At 47.4% G+C, this 15,863-nt stretch overlaps 1 pseudogene; it reads right to left on the bottom strand.

Annotated features, from left to right (window-relative positions):
• Positions 1 to 11,271: 11,271 nt before the first annotated feature.
• LOC127347680 (serine/threonine-protein kinase RIPK-like) lies at positions 11,272 to 12,080 on the bottom strand (annotated as a pseudogene).
• Positions 12,081 to 15,863: the final 3,783 nt, after the last annotated feature.

Here is a 15,863-nt window from a genome sequence, read left to right as displayed (position 1 = left end):
CATAGCGCCCAGTTAGGCTGGACGCCAAGGAAGGCTTCGCAGAGGGTGATGAAAATGGAAATGTGGAGGATAGAATTGGGCGTGAGGTGATGAAGTTGCAGACCGTAAACAAAGAGCAATCCTCGAAGGAAAGGGTGAATGGGGGCAGAAAGGCCGCGGATGAGATGGTCGACAAAACTAACCTGGTACTCCATTGGAGGGGTTGGGTAGCTTTCTTCGCTGGGGAAGCACATCGCCTTGGGTTTCTTGCTGATCCCCAGTTTCTTCAGGAGATTGATGTCTTGGGTGGAGATTTTGGATCTCTCCCACTCGGCGCTTCCCAGATCCACGGAAGCCATCGTCGATTCTGGCGTGCTGTGTCTGGTCAATCTACGCGGTGGCATTAACAATGGCGCAGGAATGCAGCTTGGGAGAAGATGAGCTCAAGGAACTGTGGGGCGCAAGAGGAGTTTTTGCAGAGGAGAGCAGGAGAACGGCGCGAGCGGAGGTGCTCGAGGAAGAAGAAGGGGATCTTATATAGAGGTGCGGCGAAGAGGCGTACCGTTGGATGGAAAAAGTGTGCGGCAGATGATGACCACGTGGAAGAGGGGTACACAAGTAATTTACCCCTGGAGGAGTTACAGTGCGTGCGCCAGGAAAAGCGGAGGACGTGTGTCCCCCACTTGCACGACGTGTCAATATGATGCGTAATTTGGGCCCGCAAGGCAGTGGGAGAGGACTTCTCGCGATTTCAGGAAATTGCAATCGTGGCTATCGTCAGCAATAACGTCACTTTAGCAAGAGAAAAATTCGACGGTTTCATAAAAATGGCGATGGCAAAAGATATTGGAGAGCCTTTGATCAAATACAAGTTTTTGATCAAATGCTCGGGGGCTACTTTGGAAAAATGAAAAATTTGAGAAAGACAAAATAGAAATGGCGAGAGCCTATGATCAAATACAAGTATTTGCTCATAGCCTCGGGGGCTACTCCCATCGGGAGCGCTGTTCGCGCACCCGAGAGATTTTGACAAAATATGTGACAGGAGAAAATATAGCGACATAAGGCGTGGAGCCTACACCCAAGCACAAGTCCTTGGCTGTAGCCTCGGGGGCTACTCCCATCGGGAACGCTGTTCGCGTGCCCGATGAAATTATAAAAAAGAGAGAGAGAGATGGAAAAAAGGAAGAAGAAAAAGTGAGCATATTTCGAGTTATATACATAACTCTACATATACTCCCATCGGGAGAGCAATATAAGTCATCCGTTGACTCAATAAAATGTGCCATTCCAACAACCGAATAAGCACTCGACAATATATTCTCAGAACGCCAAAGTTGCGAACAATTTCTGAATGCCGCAAATTTGCGAAGGTAAGACCCCAGATCCGTTCTGTGTGGCGTGGCGCCGTCTGTGACGTCGGTTTGCTACTTTTATCCGTATCAACAGATATGAAGAAAAATCCTAACGGACGCGTTAGGTACCCGATAAATATGACTGGGACTCGACAGAATGGTAAGACCTTAAGCGGCACCTGTCGAAGTTTACACCAGTATCCCGAGATCATGTCCAGGGACATGATCTTGAAGTAGGTTTTTGCGGATTGCCACTAGAGCAGTTAACTAGTACCTAATCCGTCAGATGAACTAGCCCCAACTACCATTATCCCTGTACAATATAGAAATTCATAAGAAGAAATATAGAGAAGTTTTTAGTTGTCGAGTAAAAATAAACAGTGGAGATTTTCCCTGACTCTACGATTCAAGCAAAATATCGGGGGCTACTGACATAGGCATCCCAAATGGGCCTGCCGAAGATAGTACCCGGGGTTTATTGAAGACCCACGACTCGAAGAATAAGAAGATTCGGAAGCCCAAGTTGATATTAAGGAAAGTTAGAATTGTATTAGAGATGATGTTTGTAATCTTGCGGGATGAGTTGTAAATCGTCTCGGACTATGTAACTTGTACAACACGAATCCCTCGGCTCCACCTCCTATATAAGGGGGAGTCGAGGGACAAAGAAAGCATCGATCATTGTCTCTCAAACCCTAGTTTTCATAATCGTCGAGTACTTTTCGGCTGAAACCTTCGAGATCTACTTGCCCTCTACTTCCAACTAAACCCTAGTCTACAACCCATAGGCATTGACAAGTTAATCCCTTGTCAGTTAGTGCCGGAAAATGCGTATAAATGATATAAAGTGTATATAAAACATGTGAGTATTGTCATAAAACTAGCATGAAACATAAGAAATTATAGATACGTTTGAGACGTATCAGAGGCTAGGAGCCCCAAAGTGGTCGTAAGTTGTCTTCCATTTGAAATGGAATACCCACCCCCTCCCCCCTTTCCCTCTGCAATGCCTCGTGAGATCCTGCCCGCATGAGGACATGTAGTATCATGTTGTCATTTGTTGAAGAAAATATACCCTAAAGATAATATTAATAATTTTTATTATATATTTCCAAGTTCATTAAATGTTTGATATGTGATTCGAAGGTAAACTCATCAGCACACGTAGAGATTTAAACACCAGGATGTTCCTAGTCCCGCCTCTAGGACTAGTCCATGTTTTCTTGATCATGGGTACCGTTAAAGCAACAAGGATATCAACAACAATGGGAATACATTTTTAGAAGAACAAAGGTACTGAACCAATCCAATTATATGATGTATTACGAGACAGTATCGACACATGTTGTTGTATCATGATGGTGTTAACTATGTACAAATTATAATACTACGGGAATATCAAGTGTCATCATACTTTGGTCGTCTTCAAGCGTTATCCGTGATAGGATGATCATAACGGTGACAACCGGGCACATCCGAAAGTATGTCTGGAGATCTGGATAGTTCAAGATAGGGATATTACTCCTCGTGGCGATGGAGGGATGAACTATATGAGCTCTCTCGGTATTACAATGGCACCTTATCATCTACGCGGACAATTCATGATAGTGATCGCGTGGATACCAGAATACTTGAACGATTAAAAAGAATGGTACCGAACAATAATAACGGGTATAGTGATCAAAGTGTTTTGCATCACAAAGATACCAAAATCTCACCTCGGGTAATATTTGTATCGTGAGGTAAAAGGGATTAACATATGCATACACAAAAGGTTCACTCCAAGTTATTTGTGTGCACATGAGGACATTACGGATGTTCATGGTCCCGATGTTGATTGTTGATCCAGAAGTTTTGTATAGTGTAAATTCTAGAGTGTATTGAATATGTACACCAAAAAGTGTTCAAACAATTTGTGTAATATCATCTTATTTTTAGAGGTAGGCTTTCAACAAATTTCTCCATTTATCCTAATACATTAAAATAAATCACATGTTGGTATTAGTTGAGGACCTATGACAATGATATCAATCAATCTGTGCATCGAAGTTTTAGTAGTCGTTCTTCTAGTGTAATTGTATATGGGCCATTGTAGACAGCTTGTACACCCCGAGCAGGTTATAGTCAACCTTCTTCGCTCATTTATACTAATTTTTTTACTGCATCATAATCGTCATGTCACTGAATGCATATTGATACATCTTTCAAAAGTATATATTTTATAATATTACCTTAGGTATACATAGCAAATTTAATAATGAATTCACACTCTTAAATGTATATTAAGAAACATATCTTGCATATATATATAGTTATAATATTAATGATTAAAATTAAATTTTATTTGCAAAATTGAAGAAATATATTGTGTAGTTTGAATGTTTCATAATATCTTTATTGTTGTAATGTATTTTTCTGTAATTTTTATTACAATCAAAGTATCACGTTAATCCTAAAGTGAATTTGGGATTGTTTATGCATTATGATGGTTTTGTGTACATTCTTATATCCACAGTATTGCTATTATCTATAGAGTTTGCTCATTGTTTTAGATTCTAATTCTATGTATCAGTGGTATGTGTAACAAAATACATTGTTCTAGAGTGTATGAGGTATCAACAAAGTGATTTTTGCTCGAGCAACCGTTAAGAATCAATGGTTAGCCATCAAAACTATGTTACTTTGTACTTGGCGGATGTTCAATTATTTTTATCAAAATCATGTTGTTAGTACCATGCATAAGGGTTGTAACCCCCAATATATCTTTTGAACTTCTTTCTTTGATTTCCCATTTTCTAATTTATTTATTATTCCCAAAAGAACGTGTACAATGCCTAAACTATATGCCAAACTCATGGATATTAGCAGGGGCGGAGCCAGGATTTAGTATAGAGGTGGGGGAGCCAACGGCGAAGCCAGATTTTTTTTAGGACGCGAACAAATAATGTCGAAATAGTTGACTTGAAAAATCTATTCATTGAGGGTGTTTTCCTCTCTACTCTTATATAAGTATATCCTGTATTTTTAGATAGAAACTTTACCTTATCTTATACTAGCCAGTAGTAATCCCTGAACACACATCTAGACAATTTTCTTTTGGTTCGATTCAAAGTGAGCTTTTCAAACATTTATCATACGAGGTTGATCACTCTTCACTCACACCAGCGTTCAACATCAGGAAATAAAATGAATGACCAGCCGGTAGTATAAGAGCATCTTTAGTAGAGCCCGAAAAAGTGCAAACCGAAAAAAGTGGTTTTTAGTCTTTCGAAAACGTAAGTTCGTTCGATTTTGGCAGTGGGACATAACAGAAACCGTAAAATAGGAACTGAAAACGGAATTCGAAATGGCGCGGGTAAATTAGGCGATGATCATAGTTCGAGATGAAATTGATGCTCCAATTGAGCATCAAAATTTATATTATTCAACAAATTAAAGCTATAGTACTGGTACACCGGCGAGCGCTACTTAAGCTAAGCAAAATACGGCCTATAATAGTGGCCTACGCGCGCGGCGGTGCTGGTGGTGGCGCAGCGTGTCGGCGGCAAACGGCGCCGACGCTGTCGAGGACGAGCTTCACGCTTCACCGGCGTCAAGCTCGACTATTTCGAGCTTGACACGGCAGACACGGGCCTCCCGGAAGGCCGCCACGTATTCCCAGACCTGGCGGATGGCGTCCGCCTCCTCCCGGTGGAAGCGAGCGCGAGCCTCCGCCTAGCTGACGGCCTTGGTCTGCGCGAGGACGGCCTCCTCCTCGTCGTTGCCGTGGACGTAGTCCCCGGCGGAGATGGTGGGCGACCGCGCGGGACGAGGTCCCCGTCGTCGCTGCTGTCCGCGATGGGGAGCCGCGGTGCGCGGCTTGACTGGCCGGACGAGGAGCCCTCGCCGGCATTGCCGTACCTGGCGAGCTTCCCTGGGGGCGTGAAGTTCGTCCACCGGCGGGCGCTGCCCTTGCGCGCCCTCCGACTGGTTCCATTTGCGCCGCTCCGCGTCGGTGCTGAACACGGGCGGACGCGGCGGCGAGTCACCGCCGCCCAATCAGGCGCCACGGCCTTGGGAGCTGCCACGGGACGCCATCGCGCCGACGCGGGGGCTGGATCGCTGCCTGGGGCTCGCTGGATTGCTCGTCGGAAAAGGTGCTTGGTGGCGGCGGAGGGAGTGAAACGGCGGAGGGGGGTAGGGTTTGCGAACCGAACTCCCCTCCGCGAACCCTTTTAATACGAGGCGTGTGGGGAGTATCTTGAGCCGTGAATTTCTTTTACAGGCCGGCCCATCGATTCGGGTTCCGTTCTGCGATACATTCGGCTCAAACCCATAAATTCACCGAAAACGTTCAGTTCCGACGATATTTACGGGCTTTGTTAGAGATGCTCCACTAGTAGAAAACCTCTCATCCATCTAAGCCTTTAGTACCGGTTCCCTTACGAACCGGTACTAAAGGGGGCATTAATACCGGTTCCGTGCGTGGGACATCAATACCGGTTCGTTATGGACCTTTAATACCGGTTCGTAACACGAACCGGTATTAAAGGGTTTGGGCCCGATTTCCAGGCGGTGGTGGGGCCAGGGTTGCACCTTTAGTACCGGTTCGTGTAAGGAACCGGTACTAAAGGGTCTGTGCCCTATATGAGCGCGCGGCAGCGCCCGAGCTCCCTGCATATCTCATTCTCACTTCTCCTCTCACATTTCCAAATATTTTGCACCTCTTACACTCCAATAATCTTTATTTTTCCCCACCATTTTAACAAGATTAACGGCATACATCTATCCAAGGGTTAGCAATATCATCCTTCCTTCCGGCGTTCCTAATTTAGCTCAGTTCTTTGGTAGTTTTAACTCGTACTATTTTTGTAGTGCAAGCAAGGTGTTCGATGAAATGCCTAAGTTAGTGATTTTATTTTTTTATATGCAATTTGAGCTGAAATTATGGTATGTTTTGTAGGTTTTAATTAGTATCATCCCCGTCCTTACCGTACATTGTCGATCGCGGCGTCGTCCCCTAGCTTCAAGTACCACCTCGGTGAGCCCTCTTCTTTTTTATAAAAAACAATTAGTTTTATGTGATGAACTTGAATATTAATTAAGTTGGTCACTCATATATCCATGATGTTGTGTATTTAATGATTTTTGATATACATATAAAATGCAGATGAGTCGACAATGGATGTACGGTGACCGGTGCCATCCCGAGTTCATTACTGGCATGCATTATTTTCTCAACGTGGCTGAGGCAAACAAAGTGATCGAATGGTTTCATGTATTGTCCATGTAGTTCCTGTAAGAATATGAAGGATTACTCTACCTCGAAGACCCATCACGTCCACCTGCTGGAGAACGGTTTCATGCCCAGCTATAATTGTTGGACCAAGCACGGAGAAAGAGGGGTTATATTGGAAGACAACGAAGAAGAAGAGGATAGTGACAACTATCCCTTATTCACTGAAGACGGTGGTAGTAGAATGGGGGAAGACGAAGCTGAAGAAGAGCCCATTTTCGATGAGCCGATTTTTGATGACCCGGATGACGATTTGGGTCGGGCCATTCTTGATGCGAAGATGAACTGCGGAAATGAAAAGGAGAGGTTGAAGTTGGAGAAAATGTTAGAGGATCACAACAAACTGTTGTACCCAAATTGCGAAAATGGTCAGAAAAAGCTGGGTACCACGCTGGAATTGCTGCAATGGAAGGCAGAGAATGGTACTTCTAACAAGGGATTTGAAAAGTTGCTGAAAATAATAAAGAAGATGCTTCCAGGGGAGAACGTGTTGCCCTCTAGCACGTACGAAGCAAAGAAGGTTGTCTGCCCTCTAGGATTAGAGGTGCAGAAGATACATGCATGCATCAATGACTGCATCCTCTACCGCGGGGAGTACGAGAATTTGAATGCATGCCCGGTATGTAGTGCATTGAGGTATAAGATCAGGCGAGATGACCCTGGCCACGTGATTATGACACAATTACTTCCGGTTGCATTGAGGGGGCTTCTGCCGGAAAATGTTCGAGTACCCATTGTGAAGCTATGTGCGTCCTCAATGCAATTTCTCAGAAGGTGATCAATCCACTTACTCTACAAAATTTACAGAAGGATGTGGTCCAATGTCTAGTCAGCTTCGAGTTGGTGTTCCCACCATCCTTCTTCAATATTATGACACATCTCCTAGTTCACCTGGTCGAAGAGATTGGCGTTCTCGGTCCTGTATTTCTACACAACATGTTCCCCTTTGAGAGATTCATGGGAGTCTTAAAGAAGTACGTTCATAATCGTGCTAGGCCAGAAGGAAGCATCTCCAAGGGCTATGGAACAGAGGAGGTCATTGAGTTTTGTGTTGACTTTATTCCTGACCTTAAGCCGATCGGTGTTCCTGAATCGCGCTATGAGGGGAGACTGCGTGGAAAAGGCACGCTAGGAAAGAAATCAGCAACGTGTATGGATGGACATTCTTTCACTCAAGCACACTACACAGTTCTACATAATTCCATCTTGGTGGCTCCGTACAAAGAGGAACACAAGGAGATCTTACGCTCTAAATACCCGGAGCAACGTGAAGATTGGATTGATGGAGAACACATGAAGACTTTCGGCGGTTGGTTGCAAACACGTCTCATGAATGTCACCGATGACGAGCAGCTGTACTTGTTGGCCAAGCAACCATCTTCTACTATATCGACTTTTCAAGGGTACGAGATTAATGGGAACACATTTTACACTTTCGCCCAAGACAAAAAGAGCACCAACCAAAACAGTGGTGTCCGCTTTGATGCAGAAGATGGCAATGGGAACAAGGTCACATATTATGGGTACATAGAGGAGATATGGGAACTTGACTATGGACCTAATTTCAAGGTCCCTTTGTTCCGGTGCAAATGGTTCAACCTGAAAGACGGGGTACAGGTAGACCCGCAGTACGGAATGACTACAGTGGATTTCAAGAATCTAGGGTACGACACCGAACCATTTGTCCTAGCCAGTGAAGTGGCTCAGGTTTTTTATGTGAAGGATATGTCTAGCAAACCGAAAAAAAGAAAAGAAAGGCAAGAGGACACATCATACGATGAGCCAAAGCGGCACATAGTTCTTTCAGAAAAAAGAAACATCGTGGGAGTAGAGGACAAGACAGACATGTCAGAAGATTATAATAAGTTTGACGATATTCCACCCTTCAAGGTAAAAATTGATCCAAGCATCATCTTAAACAATGAAGATTGTCCATGGTTGCGTCGCAGTAAGAAGAAAGGGAAACGGGCGAAGAAAACTCAGAAGACTAGCTAGCTACATATAGGGATCATAACTTGTGTATCTCAATATGGAAATCACTTTTGTGTAATGATGTTACTGTATGTAAGATATTAACAATGGAGATGGTTGGCTTGTTTTACTAGTTAAGTCACGGGCTTGCAGGGAAATTTTTCTGAGGCGGAACTTCCGAATATGCCATAAATAGGGCATGTGCACCAAGGGCATATTCGAGAAGTTCCGCCACGGGAGATTTCCCAACCCTTTCCCCAACATTGTTAGAGGAGATGGAGTCTTCCACGGGCTTGCAGGGAAATTTTTCCGAGGCGGAACTTCCGAAGATGCCATAGGGCGTGTTCACCAAGGGCATCTTCGACAAGTTCCGCCACGGGAGATTTCCCAACCCTTTCCTCCATCCATGGTGATGAAACTCTCCATCCATGTTGGCTTGTTGAGCTGCTTCCCATGGTGTATCGATGCTCCTTTTATAGGCAGAGCGTCCTTATCCTGCCGACAGCTTTAGTACCGGTTGCACCCACCAACCGGTACTAAAGGTTACCCACGCGTCCTTATCCCACCGACAGGGCGTCGTGCGCTACATACTTTATCTCATCGAGCAGGGCCTCCTTATCCTCGCTGACAGCTTTAGTACCGGTTGCACCCACCAACCGGTACTAAAGGTTACCCACGCGTCCTTATCCCACCGACAGGCGTCGTGCGCTACATACTTTATCTCATCGAGCAGGCGTCCTTATCCTGCCGACAGCTTTAGTACCGGTTGCACCCACCAACCGGTACTAAAGGTTACCCACGCGTCCTTATCCCACCGACAGGACGTCGTGCGCTACATACTTTATCTCATCGAGCAGGGCGTCCTTATCCTGCCGACAGCTTTAGTACCGGTTGCACCCACCAACCGGCACTAAAGGTTACCCACGCGTCCTTATCCCACCGATAGGGCGTCGTGCGCTACATACTTTATCTCATCGAGCAGGGCGTCCTTATCCCGCCGACAGCTTTAGTACCGGTTGCACCCACCAACCGGTACTAAAGGTTTGCCTCTGTCTTCCAGCCTATTTTCTTCCCGCGCTTTCCACCGGTTCCCGCCTCTGTCTTCCCGCCATTTTTTCACTATATATATGTAGGCTTGGCCACCATTTACATATCACATCTAGACTCATATCTGCAAACCTCATCATTCTCTCCCATGGCTTCCATCGCATCTCTAACCCCCCAGGAGGCGGAGGCGCTTTGCGCCTCGAACTACCCCTGCCCGCCGGGCTACCGCGTCCCGACCGGCTGGTTGCTAAGCGTCGGAGGCGTACCGGTCCCTCCAGTCCCTCTAGGTGTGGCGCGCGAGATGGCCATCACGAACCACTACTACTTCGAGCTCACGCCAGAGCAGCGGAGGAATCCCCAGTGGCATCCCGACTACAGCCCGACTTGGGAAAGCTTCTTCATCAATCGGCGTGAGAGGGCGCTTGCCAGGCACGAGGAGGGCGGCCCGCCTCCTCCGAACTTCAACGAGGCCGGCCATCGGCTGTGGTGGCGCGGCCGGACTCTCCAGGGCGTCATGGCCTACCGTGGCCCCCGCCTGCGCTACCCTTAGTCCCAGCCCACGCGTGCTCACCCGCCGACGTTCGAGTACCGCGACCCCGATGCCAGCGACGATGATGACGGCGACTACGACGACTACAGTGGCGACTACTACAGGGCTAGGCACGAGTATGACTGAATGACTCCAACAGTAGAATTTGGCCATGTATCTTTAATTTTCAGTTAAGCTGTGTACTTTTAATTCGAGTTCACTCGTAATAAAATTTTATTCCCGCCCTTTCTTTCCCGCCTTTTTTCTCCCACGCGCGTCGTCGTGGCGGGAAAGAAAAAAAATAGAAAAGAAAAGGAAAGAAAAGAAAAGAAACAGAAACAGAAAAGTAAAAAGAAACAGAAAAGTAAAAAAGAAACAGAAAAGAAAAGGAAAGAAAAAATAGAAAAGAAAAAGAAAAGCAATAGAAAATAATAAAAAGAAAAGAAATAGAAAATAAAAGAAAAAGAAACAGAAAAGTAAAAAGAAACAGAAAAGTAAAAAAAGAAATAGAAAATAAAAGGAAAGAAAAAAATAGAAAAGAAAAGGAAAGAAAAGAAAAGAAAAAGAAACAGAAAAGTAAAAAGAAACAGAAAAGTAAAAAAGAAACAGAAAAGAAAACAGCAAAAGAAAAAAGAAAGCAGCAAAAGAAAAAGAAAACAAAAAAAAACCTTTGGTACCGGTTGGTACCACCAACCGGTACGAAAGACCTTTCGTACCGGTACCAACCGGTACCAAAGGGGTTTCCCCTGCGTTTTGACTTAGCCGCGCGCCCAAACCCCACACTTCACACAGTTCAGACGCAAAACCGCCGCGCGCCCACGCCGTCGCCGTCGCCCACGCCGTCGCCCACGCCGTGTCGCCATCTTCGGCGCCGCCCGCCGACACGCCGTCGCCGTCGCCCACGCCGCCGCCCGCCGCTTCTCCTCCGCGCGCCGGAAGCCGAAGGTGAGCGCGCCTCGCCGCCTCTCCCCTCCTCCTCCGGCAAGCCGCACCGCCGCCGCTCTCCTCTCCTCGCGCGCGACCGCGAGACCACCTCGCCGACGCCGCCGTCAGCCTCGCCGACGCCGCAGACGTCCGCTCCCCGGCCACCCGCCGGCGCGCGCCAGCGTTCGCGCTCAGCGTGTTTGACGAAATGCGTCGCCGGCGCCGCCCGCCATCTTTTGCTGCCGCGCGCCCGCCATCGTTTGCTGCCGCCCGCCATGCATGGTTGCCGTCGCCCACGCACGCGCGCCGTCCGCCATGGTCGCCGTCGCCGCCCGCCATGGTTCCTCGTAGAGGTCCAGGAAGGAGGACGCCACGCTGGCTCGTCGTCCCCGGCGCCGTTTCTGCTGCCGCCGCGGGCGCGGCGCGGACTTCGCGGCGCGATCGCCGACCGTGAACACGAAGGGGCCCATGGGCACGTCGTCATCTTGCGCGAGTAGGGCTCGAGCGCCTCCACGACGCGTCGCGCATGCGCGGGCGCGCCTTGGCAGGCTCTCGCAGTGTGAGGCGCGACGGCGGCGGCTGCCCGCGCGGCGCGCGTGGAGTACTGCGACTCCATGCCGGGGTCCATGATGCGGTACAGCCTGTCGTCGGCGCGGCGGAGGTAGGGGCGCGCCCAGTCCACGAGGTTCTGCTCCCGGCCGCGGCGGTTCTTGTCGACGGAGCGCCGCCCCGTGAGCAGCTCCAGGAGCATGACGCCGAAGCTGTACACATCGCTCTTCGCCGTGAGGTGGCCCGTCATGATGTACTCCGGCGCGGCGTAGCCGTGCGTGCCCATCACCCGCGTCGTCACGTGCGTGTCGTCCCCCTTGGGACCCTCCTTGGCCAGCCCGAAGTCCGACAGCTTCGCCGTGTAATCCTGAAAATCCACGTTCACAGAACAGTCAGCAAATTGCTCTGAACAACTTTCAGCTGAAATGGTCAAAGTATATGTAGGATCAGATTAAGATGTTTGTTGAAATGCTCAAAGTATATGCCTATATGTGGAAAAATACTTGTCGCTCGCGTGTTTGTTGCCGGCGTGTTCATTATGATGCAGGCGCTACGAGTGTACGAGTGTCGCGGTAGCAGCGCCGAGTGTTAGGGTTAGGGTCCGTAGCGGTGCCGAGTCCGTGGCGGTGCCGCCGCGACATAGAGAGAAGAGCGAGAGGAGGAGCGCCGAGTGTTAGGGTTAGGGTCTGTAGCGGTGCCGAGTCCGTGGCGGTGCCGCCGCGACATAGAGAGAAGAGCGAGAGGAGGAGGGGGAACACCGTGTCCATGGCCGTGGCGGTCCGTTAGGGTTTTTTTGCTTTCTTCATTTCAATTGTTATCCATCTAGCAATCTGTTATATGATCATGACATGATGAATGAAATACAATTGCTTTCTTAATTTTGTAGTGTCATTGAGGTATGGAGGACGGCACCTTCGTCCGAGATGACGACGGGGAAGAAGCGGTGCAGAGATTGATCTATGAGAGTGCCCGTGGTCCGGAACCCGACGATGGAGATGACAACGAGTACCAAGACTTTCTGAATGATTTTGGCGAGGGACTTGAGTCTGAACAAGTTAGAAAAGACAATGAAGTGTCCATCACAAACTCCGGCGAGGTGTATATCTATGTATCAATTAGTCTGTGTTCATCCCTAGATGCATTCATTTATTTGTATTGCACTTATTAACGAATAATTTTTTCTTTTAGCCTTCTGGATCATCGAGCAAGTCTGTTAGAACAAAACGAGGCCCGACGCGGGTGCTAAAGGGCGAGGGCAGGTTAGCCCTCACGGCATTCAAGGATAATGGTGAACCAGTTCATCCCAAGGAGTTTTGCCGCAAATTTACAAGTCAATCCGGAGTTATTGTTAGGGACCATGTACCGATCAGCATTCAAGAGTGGCATAAGCCGAAGAACCCGGAGAGTGGTGCTAGTTATGTCAACGACACGATGAAAAATTTTCTTTGGGACACGCTACTGACAAAGTTCAGCCTACCGGAAGACATGACGGAAGGCCAGAAGAATAAAGTCAAGGAATGGACATTGAAGAAGATGGCCATACAATTCCAGAGCTTCAAGAAAAATTTATGGGACAAATATAAGAATGAAGATCCAGTATTCGATGATAATCTGTGAAGATAAAAGATCACTGGGCCGCATTTAAGGAGTATAAGAAATCGTCTACTTTTGTGTCCCGATCGAAGAAAAATACCGAAAATGCTGCAAAGAAGAAACTTCCGCATCATTTGGGGTCAGGTGGCTACAAGAGTGCCATTCCGAAGTGGACAGCGTTTGAGAATAAACTGATGGATCATGGAATCACTCCACAAACATGGGACTGGCCCGAACGGTCCAAGTTCTGGTTGTTCGCTCATGGGGCAGGGTTGGACCCAAAGATAGGGCTGATCGTTGCGAAGGGAAAATGGAAGGAAAAAATTGAGGCAATTGTACCGAAGCTTGTAGATGCAATTGAAAAGGTCAGAAAGGGAGAGTACATTCCCGATCGAGAGAATGACGAGCTGACACTCGCTCTGGGGAACCCTGAACATGTTGGACGGGTACGAGCTCGCCCAGGTCTCACCATGAAGGAAGCGTGGCCGGACAGCGCTGACACTTATAGAAGCCGTTCGCGAAAGAAGAAGAAGGACGCCGACATTGTAACGGAATTGTTAACTAGGGTGGAGGCTCTTGAGAGAAATCAGAGGGCACCTGATCAGCCGCTGTTTCTACAGGATCCACAAGCCGATGCTGCCCCATCTCAGCGAAGAAGCAGTGTCGGTTCCTCGCATCTTGACGGATGTGGAGGAAGCTACCCCATGGATTATGTCACGGAGAAGACAGATTGCGAGCTACATATGTTATTCAGGACCGCGTCCGTTAAGGTGGCGGTCGGCTATGTGTACCCAAGTGAAGATGGAGCAATGCACCATCATATGCCCATTCCACCTGGCTGTGTTCGTGTCGGGGTGGATGAAGTTGTTCCGGGTTTTGAAACAGTGGAGCTTGATATTCCTAGAGGTGAAGATGAGAGGACACTGGCCGATGTCAAGCACGGTTTCGCCCTATGGCCGAAGAAGTACGTCGTCCTTTTGCAAAGGCCACCGACTCCTACACATGAGCAGCAAATGCCATCGACTCCTCCTGGTGGCAGTCCTGGTGAGCAGCCAAGTCCACACCTACCTGAGAGGGACCCCAGCGTGAGTCCACCATCTCGAGATCCTCCGCGACGTAAGACAGCGTCCGTTAAGCGAAACGGTACGCCGCCTAGGGAGAAAGCTAGAAAGGGGAAACAACTGCCGCCTACTGAGAAGTTACCTTGGGAAAAAACTCCAGAGGAAAACGCGGAGGCCGTTCAGGCCGAGTTGAAGAAATGGTTTGCACCGAAAGTGCCAGAGATACCTTTCGAGAAGACACTAGATCCGGTGAAAGTTGTGCGTACCGTTGACAATCTATATGACCCTGTACCATCGCCGCCATCTGACTATGCGCGTTCTATTGAAAGTTCGTATGACAAGATGATCGAGGCAACAAAACCCGTTCAATCGGGTATCAGGGAGATAAAAGGGATACACAGTGTCTACCAGCTCGGACAACAACCCGTTCAATCGGTCGCCCCTCTCAAGGTGTTTGACGGGAAGACCGTTCAAAGTTCTCGACAAGACGCAACTGATTACGCCTTCGCTGAACGAGCATATCAGTTTGTTCAAGGGAAAGATTTGGTCGAGAATCTCAGGAAGGTACCAACATGTATGCGTAACTTGCATTCGTGGTACCTTAAGGCCTCAAAGGAAGGGATCGAGACTATCATGGTGCGAGTTAGGGAAGAGCACTACTTCCAGGAGTACTGTGTGAACGTTGACTTCGCCGAACTCTTTCAGTTATACAATCTCCGGGCCCTCGACAAATCAATCATCAGTTGCTATTGTCTGTAAGTGATTTATTTATTTAATTTGAGAAGTCTTTAGCTCGGCTCGTTCATTGTCTGCAGATTATAATCTTTTGTGCGCTATATTATGCAGATCGAAGATGCTCGAATGCAAAAGGGACGATATCACAGACATTGGGTTCATTGACCCGCACACAATGCATGTTAAAACCATAGAGAATCCCCTCTATAACAAGGATACACCGCAGACTTTGCTAAGGTTTTTGAAGCGACAACGTGACAAAAAGCTAATAATTTGGCCTTACAACTTCGAGTGAGTCTTACTGTCTTATAACACATTATATTTTGCTCACCGTATGTCAAAATTTTAACTAATGACTTATATATATGACACTACATATTGAAACGTGCATAGGTTTCACTTTATTCTTCTCGTCATCAATTTGGAAATTGGAGAAGTTGAAGTCTTTGACTCACTAAGCAAAAAATCGGAACTATACGTGTCTTGTTTTTTAATGCTCAGAAGGTAATTTTAATTCTTATCGGTTTGTTTCGTTAATTTCCTGCTTTGAACTAATTGATGACTCTTTTATGCATTTTCTTTTGTCGAGCAGCGTATGGCAAACTTTCATCAAGGAAGATACGTCCCGTGAATGGACACCGAAGCTGCGATGGCGTGCGAAAGTAAGTAGTACTACCTAGGTCCACACACCTTTTAATTATCATACTTGACTATTGTTTGATTGAATTATATTCTTGTAAAGAAATGCCCGCAACAACCTCCGGGGACCAATCTATGTGGATTCTTCGTTTGCGAGTACATCCGCATAATTGTCAGCGAGAGAACGAATAATGAAAGAAATAAAG

This window comes from Lolium perenne, chromosome 4, assembly GCF_019359855.2.
Source record: "Lolium perenne isolate Kyuss_39 chromosome 4, Kyuss_2.0, whole genome shotgun sequence".
Classification (NCBI taxonomy): domain Eukaryota; kingdom Viridiplantae; phylum Streptophyta; class Magnoliopsida; order Poales; family Poaceae; genus Lolium; species Lolium perenne.
The sequence above is the reverse complement of the archived record's forward strand: the minus strand, read 5'-3'. Positions and strand labels throughout refer to the sequence as shown.